The sequence below is a fragment of the Schistocerca americana genome, chromosome 1, assembly GCF_021461395.2.
Source record: "Schistocerca americana isolate TAMUIC-IGC-003095 chromosome 1, iqSchAmer2.1, whole genome shotgun sequence".
Lineage (NCBI taxonomy): Eukaryota > Metazoa > Arthropoda > Insecta > Orthoptera > Acrididae > Schistocerca > Schistocerca americana.
This window is the reverse complement of record NC_060119.1, coordinates 509,399,500-509,417,012: the sequence shown is the minus strand read 5'-3', so window position 1 is coordinate 509,417,012 and position 17,513 is coordinate 509,399,500. Positions and strand designations below refer to the sequence as shown.

At 37.3% G+C, this 17,513-nt stretch overlaps 1 protein-coding gene across 1 annotated transcript in view; it reads right to left on the bottom strand.

Moving 5' to 3' along the window:
* LOC124568789 overlaps positions 1-17,513 on the bottom strand; it is a 124,340-nt gene that overhangs the window by 18,444 nt on the left and 88,383 nt on the right. The window lies entirely within an intron of this gene.

Here is a 17,513-nt window from a genome sequence, read left to right as displayed (position 1 = left end):
GCAACTTCAAGATGCTGATAGATTCTGATAGTTATCTGCCACCATAGGTTTTTAATTGTAATGAGAAGGCTCTATTCCGGGAAAAGATGCCAAACCCTACCTTTATGACAGTATAGAAAAATGCATTGCCTGGTCACAAGCCAATGAAAGACCATTTCACACTGCTATTCTGTGTGCCAATACAAGCCATTCAGAAGCTCCAAGAGCCTTTAAAAATCAAAGTCCAGAAGAGGTTAAATGTGGTGTGGAGGTCCAACAACAAGGCTTGGGTGACATGGGACCTTTTTTGTGATTGGATCAATGAAGTGTTTGGCCCTTCGATGCACAAATATTTGCTCAAGATCAATCTGCCGTTCCAGGTGTTGTTTGTTATGGACAATGCTCATATACATTCTCCAGGCTTACAAGACCACCACCTTGGAGAATTTCAGTTCATCAAGATCCAATTTTTGCCTCCCAACACCACTCTGTTACTCCAGCTTATGGCCCTATATATTATTTCTAACTTTAAGAAGCTGTACACTAGAGCACTCTTCGAGCATTGCTTTGAGTTGAATGAAGTTACCAATCTCCTCTCAGAGAATTTTGGAAACATCATTTCAAAATTGTTGCCTGTGTCAAGATGATTGAAAAGGCATGGGAAGGGGTTACCAAGAGAACTCTCACTTCTGCTTGGAAGAAGCTTTGGCCAGAGTGGGTTGTCAAATGTGACTCTGAGGCATTTGAATCAGTATCTATGGAGTCTGTAGTCAACGAGATTGTGTCTTTGGCCAAGAGCACACAACTGGAAGTGGATAACAATGATATCGATGAGCTTGTGCAACATCATAGCCAAGTAATGACCAGCGATGAGCTTATGGAGTTGCAGGATGTTTCACAGCAGGATGTTGTGGAGAGGAGTTCTTCAGATGATGATGATGATGATGATGAGGAGGAGGAGGAGGAGGAGGAGGAGGAGGTGATAAAAGCACAACAGAAATCTTCTTGCACAATACGAGAAATGCTTAAAACATGGGAACCGACTGCAACGTACATTGAAAATCATAACCTCAATAAAGCAATGGCTACAAGCGCTGCAAATTCATTTGGCGAAATAATGCTATGTCACATTTTTGCCAGTGTTGTAGTATCAGCATAAACAAATGACTATAGACAGCTTCGTAGTAAAAATGAGTTTGTTATGTATTGTAAATAATAAAGCACATAATACAACACATATAATTTTCTTTGAATAAATGGCATGAATAAGATAAAGCTTTTAGTACTTTTTCTCCATTAAACACAATATTGTATTTTACATTAATTTATATAGGATAAATTTTTCACACTACAAGAAAGATTCTGGAATGAGTTAAGCTTGCTATGCGAGGTTCCACTGCACTATTTTTATAAACCATACAACGCTAATTTGTAAATGTTCTAGAGTGTCAATATCAATCAACATATGACTGAACTCTGCCTTTTATTCAGCTCTTTTTATTTAAACAGGGGGGCTGCATCTTCATGGGTACTGGAATCTGTCAGGAAAGAAACGTATTTGGATGGAATTGGCTGCAGCATAAACTAAGGAGCCAACCTCAGCATTTGCCTAATTTGAAAATGGGAAACCACAAAAAACCATTTTCAAGGTTGCTGGCACACGGATTCAAACCACCTCGTCTCTGAAATTAAGGGATTGCTAGCTCAGCAGCTCAACATGCAGAGCCATTCCAGTCAGAGCAGAATTAAGAAAAAGTGATTGTTGTGTATTGTTTTAAAATAAAGCGAAATACATCACAAAAAAAGATGGTAGTCTGAAATTGCATGCGTTTCCTTTAATAGTGTATGCATGGTGCGTGAATGCACGTATATTTTAAGATGTAATTTTGCATGGAATTGCTGTCTTCAGCTGTTATAGTATTACAAGAGCGTAAATACATTCTGTATGAAAAGAGGTGTGGGGGTTGCGGGAATGCAAGGCACAGTTGGCTCAGATGACTGCAAGCAGCCTGCTGAAAAAATCTAGAAACGAACAATAGAATGAATGTGTCGCCATCACACACCCTTTCCGTTCTCCACAAACTGCTCTGCATTGTTCCGTAATGGAACTGGTTTTTATAACGAGTACAGCCCAGGTGGCCAGATTGGCGATATTTTGGCATTTGCACTACTAATGATAGAATATTCAGCAAATTTGTTTAAAGAAATGGAACTATCAACATTAAGGAGATATTTTCATTTATCAATGGGTTTTTTGGGTGGCACTGGTAAATCCAAATGTATTTTTATGTACTGATTTAAATTTAATGTTATTTGTAATGATACTCACCACTCTGCTGTCTTGCGTAATACTGAAATATTGCAACTCCGAACTAAACTGAATAAAATATAGACGGGTCATAGCCAATAGTGGGTTGGATATTTAGACACTTTAAATCTATCATTGGCTTTGTTGACTATCGATAGTGCATATCCATTATTCATTGCACAATCTAAAACCAAAGCACCTTTCAGTTAAACTACATGGCAACTAGGTCATGTGTAATTTCTTTTAGGTGATTTTGGGGGTGGGAGGTCAGAGGGGGAGGGGGGGGGGGGGGGAGGGAGTTCCCGATGGTTGCCTTTTAATTCAATTACAAACTAAAGTCCCCGAAGGACCCAAGGAGCTATGTCATACCAACCAATAGTGTGTCAACCATCTGCTTATTACATGATCTCGACTTCAGTATAGCAAGTAGTCAGAACATTACTTTGTCAGTCTTTAACGTCAGCTTTTCCAATGTAAAGTTGCAATTTCTCATTCAAATAGCTGATCAGTTGCCTACGTAAGGCTGTGTATAACTTCATTCCATTACTACTGTCAAGGAAAAATCAGGCTCTATTGTCCTCTGTATAGGAGTAAGGTATTATTTCATAATGCACGGTTTCAGTATCATGAGATTTTTTAATGCTGAGTGTCTGATATGAAGGTGGCTGCAGTGGTCAGCTGAAACAGGACTAATGACTGTTCTCATTTCATAAATAACGAAAAAAATTTGAATAATAAATAAAATATTTCTGAACACTGTAATGAAAGGTGCAGCACTTTTGGAAAGCAATTTCAGGAACTCTTCACATTTTAATAGTAGAAGTCTCCTACACAAACATAGGCTTCTGTGGCCATCATCATTCTAAGTAAACCAACTCCAAGTATGGGACCACGTTGTTATACAGATGAATGTTTCAGTAACTGCTGCTAGTGATTTCCTCTGGAAGATGTAGGCTGCTTGCAGTGGCTGAAAACATTGTCTATGTCACAATGGAATAACACAGTCACATGTCCAGAAAATTTTTATTCAGTGGGCTCATATCAGCTTCTGCAGCTGTTCAAAATTTCAAAGCCAGCAATCAGTTGCAACATTCTGAAGTGTGTTGTACACTGGTGGAAGCATTGAAACAGTACATTACTCACGTAAGTAAATAGTTTCAGATTATTTTGAAAACACTTTAAACATCTAACTGTTACACACGTCCAACAACTCCCACTACTTCATTTTATCTTTAAGTAAAACAGCCAACAAAAAGTGTACAGTATAGTGCTCTAAATATGATATAAAATCAGAAAATATGTTTGTGTTCTTCAAAGAAAAAGAGTATCTGATTGAAAAAAATGGTATATGTCATGGAGTATTAGCTTCTTTAAAATGACACTGTATTTAATTATTTAAAGTTACAAATGTAGACCAGAAAAAATAAAAACACTATCACTTTTTGGACTAAAAATCTGTAATATGATTCAGATGGTCCAAAATATAATACTGTCATCCTTGGTAAGATTTAATCCTTTTTTATGTTTTTGTAGAGTATTTCTTGCACACATCAATTCCTATTTATGGTGATTTTTATTATCATACATTATTTCTATACAAGAATCCATAGTGTACTGTGTATGTTATATTTTTCGTAAGTTAGACAAAATATTAACTGAAAGGGATCAATGTTACCATGTGACATGGGTTACACTGAGCCCTCAAATTTGTTTTGTTATTAACACCTTCAGAATAGTCCTGGGATAAATGTTAGTGTAGTAAAGCTAGATATCAGAGAAACATGCAATTCTATGAATATAATTGCCAATCCATTACTTAAACACTTTACAAAAAACTTATATTGACAAAAAAGTTAAACTCCTATTACGAAAATGCTCCCTAGAAATTTATACTAAATTCTACACCCATCAGCCTGTAACTCTAGTGGAGGCAGCTTGCCAATCACATCTCAGAATGAGGCAGTGAACATATCAAGTTCTTTCGGAACCTATGTAGTTTTCATTGAGTCAGTGGTGTGAAGCCCCATTACTTCAGCTACATTTTCCTTTGTTGCAATTTTTTGATTAATATAAACATAGTGAAAAGTCTGCTTCCCCCCCCCCCCCCCTCCAACTACTTTCACAATAACAAAGTCATTTGGAAAAAGATTTTGACACTCAAACTTAGTGAGTCTGAAGCACCAAATCACTTTCATCAGTCTCCAGAGTCTCTGGCAGTTTCATTACACCAAGCTCATCTTCTGATGAAGAATTATTACCCTTTTTCCAGAGATTTTCTTGGACTTTCAGAGTTCTTCATTAGCTGTGGATGACTTGGAACAATTAGTCTGAGGATCGTTTGCATCATTTGTACCTGCAGACAATATGAACTTCTTATGTAGTGCAGACATATTTTCATTTGATGACCTTTTGAATGATTTTGGGCCAAAGTTTAATGCATGAACAGCTAAAACAGCTTTACCAGGGGGTTACATCAATTTTCTTTCTTTATGTATTTGAAAGGGGGTATTGGTTTTTTTTCTTTTTACATAGAGACTTTAAATAAGAAACCAGAGATTCAGCTACAGCTTCCTTTTTTTCTTCCGTATCCTGTTCACCAGGAAGTTTTGAGAGTACAGCTACTTTTTAGAGTGGGAATATTCCACATGCCATGAACTCATTTTGGAGATTCATCTTAATCTCATCCCCTAGACAATTTATGAGTTTGTTATGAAGGGTTGGAAACATTGCCTTCGGTACTGTTGAGAACGGTGGATTGCTCATTTTGTTCCTTTACTATCACTGTGACACTCTCCCATGGATCAAACAAAACTGTGACCACTCACATTGCCCTTCTCTATATATGTTCAATATCCCCTGTTAGTCCTATTTGGTACTGGTCTCACACACTTGAGCAACATTTTAAAACTGGTCGCACGAGTGACTTGTAAGCAATCACCTTTGTAGACTGATTGCACTTCTCCAGTATTCTATCAATAAACTGAAGTCTACCATCTGCTTTACCAACAACTGAGCCTATGTGATCAATCCACTTCATATCCCTACAAAGGGTTACACCCAGGTATTTGTATGAGTCAACCGATGCCAACAATGACTCACTGATATTATAATCATACAATATAACATGTTTTTTTCCATTTTGCAAACAGCACAATACTGCATTTCTGAACATTTGAAACAAATTGCCAATCTTTGTACCGCTTTGAAATCTTATCAAGATCCGACTGAGTATTTATGCAGCTTCTTTCAGACAGTACTTCATTATAGATAACTCCATCTTCTGCAAAAACTATTAATATTGTCGCAAGTTTATTAATTAAGATATAGCCTGAACAGCAAGGGTTGAAACAAACTTCCCTGGGGCACATCCAAAGTTACTTCTTTTTTGACAATGAGTATCCACCCAAGATAACATACTGCATCCTCCCTACCAAAAAGTTCTCAGTCCAGTCACAAATTTCACTGACACTCCATATGATTTTACTTTTGACAGTAAGCGTTGGTGCAGCTTTGAGTCAAATGCTTTTCAGCAATCAAGAAATACTTTATCTGCACGACTGCCTTGATCCAAAGCTTTCAGTATGTCCTATGAAAAAGTAGAGAGTTACATTTCACATGATTGATGTTTCTGGAGTCCATACTGGTCGGCATTTAGGAGATCATTATTTTCAAGATACTTCATTATGTTTGAGCTCAGATGATGTTCTAAGATTCTACAGCAAATCAATGTCAAGGATATTGGAGAGTAGTTTTGCGAATAATTTCCACTAACCTTCTTGTAGACTGGTGTGACATGTGCTTCTTTCCAAGAACTGGGCACAGATTTTTGGTTGACAGATGTACAATTGATTATAGTTAGAAGAGGGGCTAACTCAGCTGCAAATTCAGTAAAGTATCTGACAGGAATTCCATCGGGGCCTGGAGCTTTGTTTAATTTTAATGATTTCAGCTGTTTCTCAACACCACTGACACCAATGCCTATTTCATTCATCTTTTCAATGGTATAAGGATTAAACTGGGGCAAGTCTTCTATGTTTTCCTCTGTAAAGGAACATTTGAAAACAGAGTTAAGCATTTCAGCTTTAGCTTTGCTACCCTCCATTTCAGTTCTGTCCCATTTGCTGGGGACTGGACAGTAACTTTGGTGCCACTAACAGCTTTTACATTTGACCAGAATTTCTTTGGGTTCTGTGAAAGATCACTTGACAATATTCTGCTATGGTATTTACTGAAGGCATCACGCATTGCTCTCTTAACAGCCAAACAGGTTTCATTCAGTATCTCTCTATCTATAGCCCCACACTTTGTTTTACATCTCTGTTTCTTTACTGAATGTATACCATGGAGTTTCCCTCCCATTATGAACTGTTCTACTGGGTACATATTTGTCCAGTACATGATCAATTATATATTCTTTTGCAGTTGAGCCAGAGTTCCTGTACATGCTCCTGCACTGTGATGAAAGTTTCAAGTTCTTCACTGAGATGTGACACTAATGATTTTTTATCTAGTTTACTGAACATACATACCTTTCTACTTGTTTTAGTTGTCCTTTGCGCTTCGGTAATCATCGTTGTCACAACTGTCATGGTCACTGATACCAGTTTCGGTATGAACATCCTCAAAGAGGTCAGGTCTATTTGATGCCATTAGATCCAACATATTTCCCTCATGAGTGGGGTTCCTAACTGTCTGTTCTACATAGTTTCCAGAGAAGACATTTAGTAAAGTTTCACAAAATGCCTTATCACATCCACCACTAACAAAACTGTAATTTTTCCAGTTAATTGTTGTATGATTAAATTCTCCACCAATGATTATAGTATGTTTGGAGAATTTACATACAGTGGACTGAGGTTTTCTCTCAATTTTTCAGTTACATCAGGAGAAGGGTCTGGTGGGTGATAGAAGGATCCAATTCTCATTTTACTCCCACCCCTGATACTGAGTCTCGCCCAAACAATCTCACATGCAGCCTTAATGTCTACCCCAGTGGATCTGAGTTTCTTGTGTACTGCGACAAAGACACTTCGTCCATTTCCAATTTTCCTATCCTTTTGACATACACTTAAAATTTCCCCAAAAATCTCACGGCTATCAATTTCAGTTTTCAACCAGCTTTTTATACATAGTATTACGTGAGGTTCACTGGTCTTCATGAGCACTTCAAAGCCTGGAGCTTTGTTGCAAATGCTTTGGCAGTTTACCATTAGGATTTTAAAACTCTCACACGGGGGAGACGTTTCTTTCATATTTACACTGATACTTCTGGGCTTCATACAGCTGTTGTTATCTGGAATGGATGGAGAGTCGCCTAACCTAAAAAAACTCGTGTGCAGGCCGCACACAGTCAGCTGTCTGAGTAGGCCTAAGAATGTTAACTTTAATACCTGTAATATGTAGCGGAACACCCTGTCGTTAGTAGCAGCAACAGAGTCTGCTAATATGTGTTCTTTTGCTGATATTAGTGCATTTTTATTTCCTACCTTAATTGTTCTACTTTTCCTGGACTGGTTTTCACTGGGGTTTTCTGATATACCAAGTCTCTTGACTATTTTTAATTAATAAGATCACTTCTTCCAATGTTTTCTTATCCACCTCTAGGTACCGTCTTGTGCCTGGAGACCACTGATAAGTTCTAGGCACTGCAATTCAATTTTTAATTTAGTTATGGCTTTACTTTATGTATGCAAACTGACACTATATTCTTTAACTTCACTGTATATGGAACTATAGCCTATTATGTCCATTCTTTACAGTTAAAATGAAACATCAATCTCAATCTAAAACTACTACAATAACTAGAAAAACTGTAACAAAAGAAACTGTTTAACTATGAATTTAAAGTCATTGTTGCCCCGTTCTTAATTTTGTAAACAATGATCATAAATTATACTTTTGTTTTCTGCCATACTTGGGCAAATACACTCGGATTAATGGAAATTTGGTGATAATGTTTAGGCAGCCAATGTTATCTTGAGGGGGAAAAAGTTAGCTGACCAGTGTCACCCTCCTTTAAAGAAAGGTGAATTTTTAATTGTTAAAATTATTGTACAGTTAACAAGATCAGACAACTTCATAAAAATGTGAGGATTTGAACATATAAGAACCTGATGATGATAGGATTAACCACTTCTTCTGGGCCAAGAAAGATTTCCCAATTCAATTTATACGCAGATATCTAGGGCTTACTTAAAAATTTTTTTTAACCATAGTATTTTTTAAATTTTATTTTAAAGTGTGCGAATTCAAATCAACAAACTCCTTTGTATTGTACAATAATTTTTATTTTCAAGAAGATATACAAGTTTATCCTGAAATGGAAAGAAAAGGGTGAAACTGACCTTGGGGTCATAGTTATCCCCAGAGGGTCAGAATTCCCCTGGTTGATGGTACACACTGATACTCTTATGTACATAGAAGATGGAGTATTGAGATCTTAAAATCAGATACAGAACTGAGAAAATGAGACACATGTGTAACTGGGATTATTCTGTGGTGGATATTTCTAGGATGTTTAGGGCATGAAAGGGACGCCAGAGAGAACTACATAAATTTCTTTGATGTATAAACATAGACTGACCCAACAAATGAAAATTTGTACTAAGGACAGGATTTGAACCCAGGTCTCCTGCTAAATACATCACCCTATCATTGTGGGACTACTGGGCAGTCCATGCAGTTGTGCAAAGCTGTTACAGCAGGATGACAGTGGTTAGCACATCTGCCCAGTGAGCATGAGATCCACATTTGAATCCCAGCTTATGCACTTATTTTCATTCGTCACTTTGGTCTGCATATATACATCATAGATGTTTGAGACTTGGAAAAGTCTCTGAAACCATATAGTTTCAACTGAAAAAATTCTTTATTTCTTTTTCCTATTCTTAAAAAAGTCAACAAATAATGGGAAGGAACTATTTACTATTATACTTAATATATTGACATGAATAAAAAAATAAGGATACACAAAATGGTGTCACCTCCCTCCCCGTTTATTTCCCCATCAATGTCAGCAGAACCATTAAACGTAAAGCAGATTCCTTTTTTGACAAACCCTTGTCCACAGACTTCACAAATATAATTTCTAGGTCATTTTCCACTATGGTGCATACATATCTGCAGCTGTACCAATCTCTCTTTTCTCCTTGAAATTTAGCCAGGATATTACAATCTCCTCCACCCATATGTGCTGGATCAGTCATTACAGTAGGCTCCAGAAAGGATTCTTCAAAGTAATCAGCATTGTACAGGCTACCATCACTCTTCAAAAGAGACATGGAATCAGCTTCCTGCCTACTCCTTTTTAGTCAGAAGTTTTTCTTTTTCTACCATGAGATTACTGTAGTACTCTGAGATTTTTATCTGTGAAACTGGATCTATCTGACTAAGTTTGGTCATAAGTTTGTCACTTATTTATTGATATATTTTTCAAAGAGTAAATTCTCAAAAGTTGCTGAAGATTCACTGCTGCCAACAGAGGTTACACTACTTCTTCCAGAACCATTAGCTTCAACTCCTCAATCACTGCAAGGCTACATGGCATCACATTCAGAAACACTGTGACTTGGATGAACACTACACTTTTCTTGAAGCCTGAAATCACATTTTTAGGCTTCAGAGTATCTGGCTGAACTATGCAGACAACACCCACACATTCCAATTTAGACAGCGTAATCAGTTTCTTTGCCACCGAATCAATATTTTGTTACCTTAAACATTCAATGACTTAAAACGACACATATCTAAAGGTTGCACCTGGTTAGCTGTGTATGGTGGCAGTTTCATGACTGCAACTTTTTCGTCTTTGCTTCTTCAAATACTGTGGGATCTAAATTACCAGGGTGACCACCCAAAAGTAAAAGCCTTTCTAAGCCTTTCTTTTACAGTATCACAGGAATGACTGAAGTAGCTTGAAAAGATTGATGTTGTCAAGGAACTATGACCTTCATTTGAAGAAAATGCACCAGGTAAATCAGCCGTCCCCAACAACAGCTAGAAATACAGCACAACTACTGCTGCTGCATTATTGTCATCAGCAGCACACATCTGGTATGGACAATAAAATATTTAGAGTATCACTTTTAGGCATCATCTGTATCATATTTTGGAAAAGGACATGTAATATTTAAGGATTATACTGATTGTTTAATAATTACCTTCATATAACAAACATGACAAGAAAGAATAATCCAACATTCAGAGCACTGTTTTCTGTGTACAAATACAGAGTTAGTAGATACCAACTCAATATTTTTATAAATGTGGCAAATATTTTAGAACTGGGTCCAAATTTATTTTCAAACAACATTGCTGCTTGTATTAAAAAAAAAAAAATTTTTTTTTTTTTTTTCCCAATATAAACTCCAAAAAAAAAATTTTTTTTTTTAATACAAGCAGCAATGTTGTTTGAAAATAAATTTGGACCCAGTTCTAAAATATTCCTAAATAACGGCAGCGTAAATAACAGAGCATCTTTGATGAGTCAGGCTTTCTTATGAACAGATTGAGTGTACAACTGTTTCGAAAATTTTAAGTGTATCTGCTTTGGGACACCTTACCCTAAGTAATTTTCTTTCATCAACTGACCTTTATATTTTTAGATCAATTTTCCTCTCGAATTAAATTTCTAGGACTTACTAAAACAGTGATGATATTTCAGTTTCCAAATAATGCACTTTTTCCCACCAATCAGCTTCATTATGTTTTCCTTATGTTAATTAAGGATTTGACACAATACATGCATGTCCAGGTTATCTAATTGCCATGGATATCATTCCTTTGATGAGACACATAAGACCTACCAGGTGTTTACAAGTGAGCACCAAACCTTTTGGCAACAGCATAAAACACAGGGCAACAACTGATATACACACTGATGTGTAATGGTAATACCATCCACAGGGTGCAGTTATAAACATTTAATTTCAATCTTTCTGAGTTGTGAGTGTTCTTTTCCACAAATGAGTAAATTTCTAACCTATTAGTTTTGTTAACACTCACGTGTGAACAGTCTGCATGTTACACACCTCAAAAAAATTTGGAAATTAGTGAAACAAATGCTTTTTTGTGAAACAGTCAGCACATACACTACAGTATCAAATTTAACCAAATTGAAAACTGAGTGCCAGAGTTTTCACGAAAATAAGTGATACACCAAAAGGATCTACTGAAGCACTCAATACTGCTTTGTCAACTAACAACCAAATATTATATCAGATGAATGCTTCTTATCCTGGCTTTGAAAAGTGATTATGGATGTAATCTCATAACAATCAGACAAAATCTAGTGCTCATCCATCTACAAAATAATTTTGATAAATAAAACCAGTTTTTCAAAGATAAAACATAATTTATTTGAATTGCAAACATCGAAAACTCCAACTGCTGCTTCATATGTCTGCCATACCGGTTTGCAGGTGGTGTATTTGTCGCAATAGAGAAGAAACTCAAATCCACTGACATAGAAATTGAAGCTGCATGTGTAATTATTTGGGCACAACTCCATATCAGGGGTTAGCATAAAAATAATAGTTGGATGTTTCTAATGCCCACCAGACTCATCTCCCGATGTAACCGAAAACTTTAGAGAAAACCTCATTTCACTTGTATGCAAGGTCCACAATCACACCATAATCATTGATGGAGACTTCAATCATCCAACAGTGTTATTAGTGGCAGGCAAGATAGGACATCATGTGAAACATTACTGCATGCCTTTCCTGAAAACTATGTAGAACAGATAGAAAGGAACACCACTCGTGATGGAAATATATTAGACCTAATGGCCATAGACAGACTTGACCTCTTTGAGAATGTCTACATCAAAACTGGTATCAGTGACCATAACATGATTATGGGAACAATGACTGTAGACAAACTATAGCTCAAGTTTAAAAGAATAGCTGTTCATGCACTGGATAGATATGTACCCAGTAGAACAAAAATGGCTCTAAGCACTAAGGGACTTAACATCTGAGGTCATCAGTCCCCTAGACTTAGAACTACTCTAACCTAACTAACCTAACTAACCTAAGGACGTCACACACATCCATGCCCGAGGCAGGATTCGAACCTGTGACCGTGGCAGGTGCACGGTTCTGGACTGAAGTGCCTAGAACCGCTCGGTCACAGTGGCCAGCCCCAGTAGAACAGTTCACATTGGGAGGGTCACTCCACAGTATGCAGTCATTGTAAAGAAACTTTTAAAGAAACAGAGATTACTGCATAATAAGTGTAAATCAAAGCGTAGGGCTGTAGGTAGAAAGATGCTGAATGAAACGCATTAGACTGTCAAGATGCTTCCAATGACTACCGTAGCAGAATATTATTGTGTGATTACTCACTAAACCCAAAGAAATTCCCGTCAAATGTAATGGCTTTTAGTGGCACCATAGATAGTGTCTAGCCCTCAGCGAATTAAACAGGAATTGAAATTTAGGGTAGCAATGCAAAAGCTGAAATGCTTAACTCTGTTTTCCAATGTTCCTTTAGAAACGAAAACACCTGTGAATTACCCCAATTTAATACTGACAAGATGAATGAAATAAATAAATATTAGTGTTAAGTGGTGTTGAGAAACAGCTGAAATTGTTAAAACCGAACAAAGCTACAGGCCCCAATGGAATCTCTGTCAGATTCTATACTGAATCTGCAGCTGAGTTAACCCCTCTTCTAACCACAATGTACTGTAGATCGCTTGAACAAAAAACCATGCCCAGTTCTTGGCAAATGGCACAGTTCACACCCTTCTGCAAGAAGGGTAGTAGAAGTGATCCATAAAGGTACCATCCAATATCCTTGACATTGATTTATTCTAGAATCTTAGAACATATTCTGAGTGCTAACAAAATACGGCATCCTGAACAGAATGACCTACTCAATGCCAACCAGCATGGAATTCAAAAACATCAATCAGGTGAAACCCATCTTGCACTTTTCTCACATGACATACTGAAAGCTTTGGATCAAGCCAACCAGGTAGATGCATATTACATATGACTCAGTACCACTCCTATGCTTAATGTCAAAAGTACAATCATATGGGGTATCAAGTGAAATTTGTGACTGGGCTGAGGACTTTCTGGTAGGGAGGACACAGCATGTTACCTTGCATGGAGAGTCATCATCAGATGTAGAAATAACTTTGGCATGCCCCACGGAAGTGTGCTGGACCCTTTTTGTTCAGGTTGTACATTAATGACCTGACAGACAATATCAATAGTAAGATCAGGCTTTTTGCAGTTATCTATAATGAAGTATAATCGCATAGGCTTCTGTGGCCAGAGTCATTGACATGAAAGTTTTCTGGGTATTGTAATGCGTCATAATGTATGAAACTACTGCCGCTGGAAAAAAAACAACATTTCGGCCATGATTGCAGTGGCCTTCTTCTGGGTCTACTAATGAAGTACTATCCAAAAGTAGCTGCATAAATATTCAGTTCGATCATGATAAGATTTCACAGTGGAGCGAAGACTAGCAACTTGCTTCAAATGTTCAAAAATGCAAAATTTTGAGAGTCACAGAGATACTGCAAAGGAACTGAACTGGAAGACTCTTTGAAGATAGACGTAAGTCTATTAACAGTGAAAACCTATTAACAGAATTTCAAGAGCTGGTTTCAGATGATGACTCTAGGAATATACTACAATCTCCCACGTACTGCACACATAGCGACTGTAAGGATAAGATTTAGTTACTGCACCCACAGAGACATTGAAACAATCATTCTTCCCATGCTCAATTTGTGAGTGGGACTGGAAGGAACCCTAGTAACTGGTACAATGGAACATACTCTCTGCCATGCACCTCACAGTGGTTTGCAGAGTATAGATGTAGGTGTAGAGTTCGTCACTAAAAATCAAATTTCTTGGGATTTCAGCAGGGTCAGATAAAAAGGATCATAACTGAGGTGGGAACTGTACAAGGCAGCATGACAATGACTCAGGTTTCAACAGTTCCTACTTGAAACAAGACTTACAGTGCCTTACACACACAAAATATGTCCTACACAGGCTTCTCACTTGTTAACTATCAGCAAATCCACTTTCAAAAAGAAAACTGTACTTATCAATGCAACTAGCATTTCTGTTGTTTGAAGACTCATTCTGCATTCAAAATGACATGTAAGGCGGCTTGTAAAGTACGGACGTGGATTTTTTTATTTGTAATTTCTACGGATATGTACATTTTTTATTTGTACTATCCTTAACACTAATAAATAATTTTATTTGTTGGCAATTATCTTGATGTGGTGTTAGGATTTGCAATCAGCAATTACGTGCACTGTACGTCCCTCGATATTTTTTAATTGTCCCATCATGTAATGTAAACTTAGCTCAACTTTGTGAACACCAAATGCCAACATAAATACAAAACTAAACTAAACAACAATAGCCTAATTGAATTGTTAGCATTAACGAACCTTTGTTACACAACAGGATACAAAGACCTCTCTTAATGCAGGCAGGTTTAACAGCAAACTTAGACCCCCAGAGTTTGATCCTGGTGCCTCTAATGTTCTTGATTTGCATTAATGACCTAACGATTACAATTAAACACTGCAAAAGTAGTAATGTTTACTGGTGATACAATGATCAAAGGGCCCAACTTCGGACTGCAGGATGCAGCCCAATCACTAACCAGATATGTATACAAATTGCTCACAGCAAATCTTTCAAAAATTAGAACAATACCGTTTCAGGTAACAAATAAAAGACTTCCTTTCCCTGATATGGATATTAAAAATCAAAAAATTAATGAAATCACAAACACAAATTTCTTAGGCATCTGGATAGTCTCAATCAGTAAAGCTGGTATGAGCAAACTGATCAGCAGCTCAGGAAACTTAATTCAGCTTGCTTTGCACTGAGTCATTTCTTAGTCTACTAACAGAGAAACAATGCTGAATGCCTTATTTTGAAACTTTTAGTTATGTAATCTCCTGTGCTATAATCTTTGGGGAAAATGTTGCAGGAGTAGAAAAAGTTTTCAAACTTCAAAAATAAGAATTAAGATTAATATAGGGAGTATCTAACAGAACATCCTGCAATATCTCTTTAAGTGTCTCAGCATATTTATTATTACAAGTCTGTATACATATACTCACAGATGATGCCTTTCATAGTATGCTGATGTTATAGCTCCATATTTAGCAATTATATACAACCACTCACTCACAGAAAGTTCCATACCTAAAGACTGGAAAATTGCTCAAGTCACACCAATACCCAAAAAGGGAAACAGGAGTAATCCACTGAATTACAGGTCCATATCACCAATGTCGATTTGCAACAGTGTTTTTGAACATGCACTGTGTTCGAACATTATGAATTATCTCGAAGAAAATGATTTATTGGCACATAGTCAGCACGGATTCATGAAACATCGTTCTTGTGAAACACAAGTAGCTCTTTATACTTATGAGGTAATGAGTGCTATCGACAGGGGACGTCAAATTGATTCCATATTTTTACATTTCCAGAAGGCTTTTGACACCATTCCCCACAACCGTCTTCTAACCAAGCTGCGTGCCTATGGAATATCGCCTCAGTTGTGCGACTGGATTCACGATTTGCTGTCAGAAAGGTCACAGTTCGTAGTAATAGACGGAAAGTCATCGATCAAAACCAAAGTAACATCGGCGTTCCCCAAGGAAGTGTTATAGGCCATCTATTGTTCCTGATCTATATTAATGACATAGGAGACAATCGGAGTAGTCCTCTTCAATTATTTGCCGATGATGCTGTCATTTACAATCTTGTAAAGTCATTAGAGGGCCAAAACAAATTCCAAAATGATTTAAATATCTCTGTGGTGTGAAAAGTGGCAACTGACCCTGAATAAAGAAAAATGTGAAGTTATTTACAGGAGTACTAAAGGAAATCTGTTAAATTTCGACTATGCAATAAGTCGCACAAATCTAAAGGCTGTATATTCAACTAAATACTTAGGGATTACAATTACAAATAACCTAAATTGGAACAATAACACGGATAATGTTGTGGGTAGAGCAAATCAGAGACTGAGATTCATTGACAGTACACTTAGAAGGTGCAACAGATCTACTAAAGAGACTGCTTACACTACGCTTGTCTACCCTATTCTGGAGTAATGCTGTGCGGTGTGGGATCCAAACCAGGTGGGACAGATGGATGACATCAAAAAAGGTCGAAATATTAATAATGTACTATTGTGATATAGGGGAGATAGCGCCACAGACATGATACGTGAATTGCAGTGGCAATCATGAAAACAAAGGCATTTTTCACTGTGATGCAAACTTCTCCTGAAATTTCAATCACCAGATTTCTCCTCTGATTTCAAAAACATTCCATTGGCACCCACCTACACAGGGAGAAATGATCATCACAATAAAATAAGAGAAATCGGGGCTTGCACAAAAAAATTTAAGTGCTCATTTTTCCCGCACACCGTTAGAGAGTGGAATGGTAGAGAGACAGCTTGAAGGTGGTTCATTGAAACCTCTGCCAGGCACTTAATTGTGAATAGCAGAGTAATCACATAGATGTAGCCAATAACATGGAATTCTTTCAAACGTTCGATACAGTTCCGCACTGTCGCCTGATAAACAAAGTAAGAGCCTACGGAATATCAGACCAGCTGTGTGGCTGGATTGAAGAGTTTTTAGCAAACAGAACACAGCATGTTGTTATCAATGGAGAGACGTCTACAGACGTTAAAGTAACCTCTGGCGTGCCACAGGGGAGTGTTATGGGACCATTGCTTTTCACAATATATATAAATGACTTAGTAGATAGTGTCGGAAGTTCCATGCGGCTTTTCGCGGATGATGCTGTAGTATACAGAGAAGTTGCTGCATTAGAAAATTGTAGCGAAATACAGGAAGATCTGCAGTGGATAGGCACTTGGTGCAGGGAGTGGCAACTGACCCTTAACATAGACAAATGTAATGTATTGCGAATACATAGAAAGAAGGATCCTTTATTGTATGATTATATGATAGCGGAACAAACACTGGTAGCCGTTACTTCTGTAAAATATCTGGGAGTATGCGTACGGAACGATTTGAAGTGGAATGATCATATAAAATTAATTGTTGGTAAGGCGGGTACCAGGTTGAGATTCATTGGGAGAGTGCTTAGAAAATGTAGTCCATCAACAAAGGAGGTGGCTTACAAAACACTCGTTCGACCTATACTTGAGTATTGCTCATCAGTGTGGGATCCGTACCAGGTCGGGT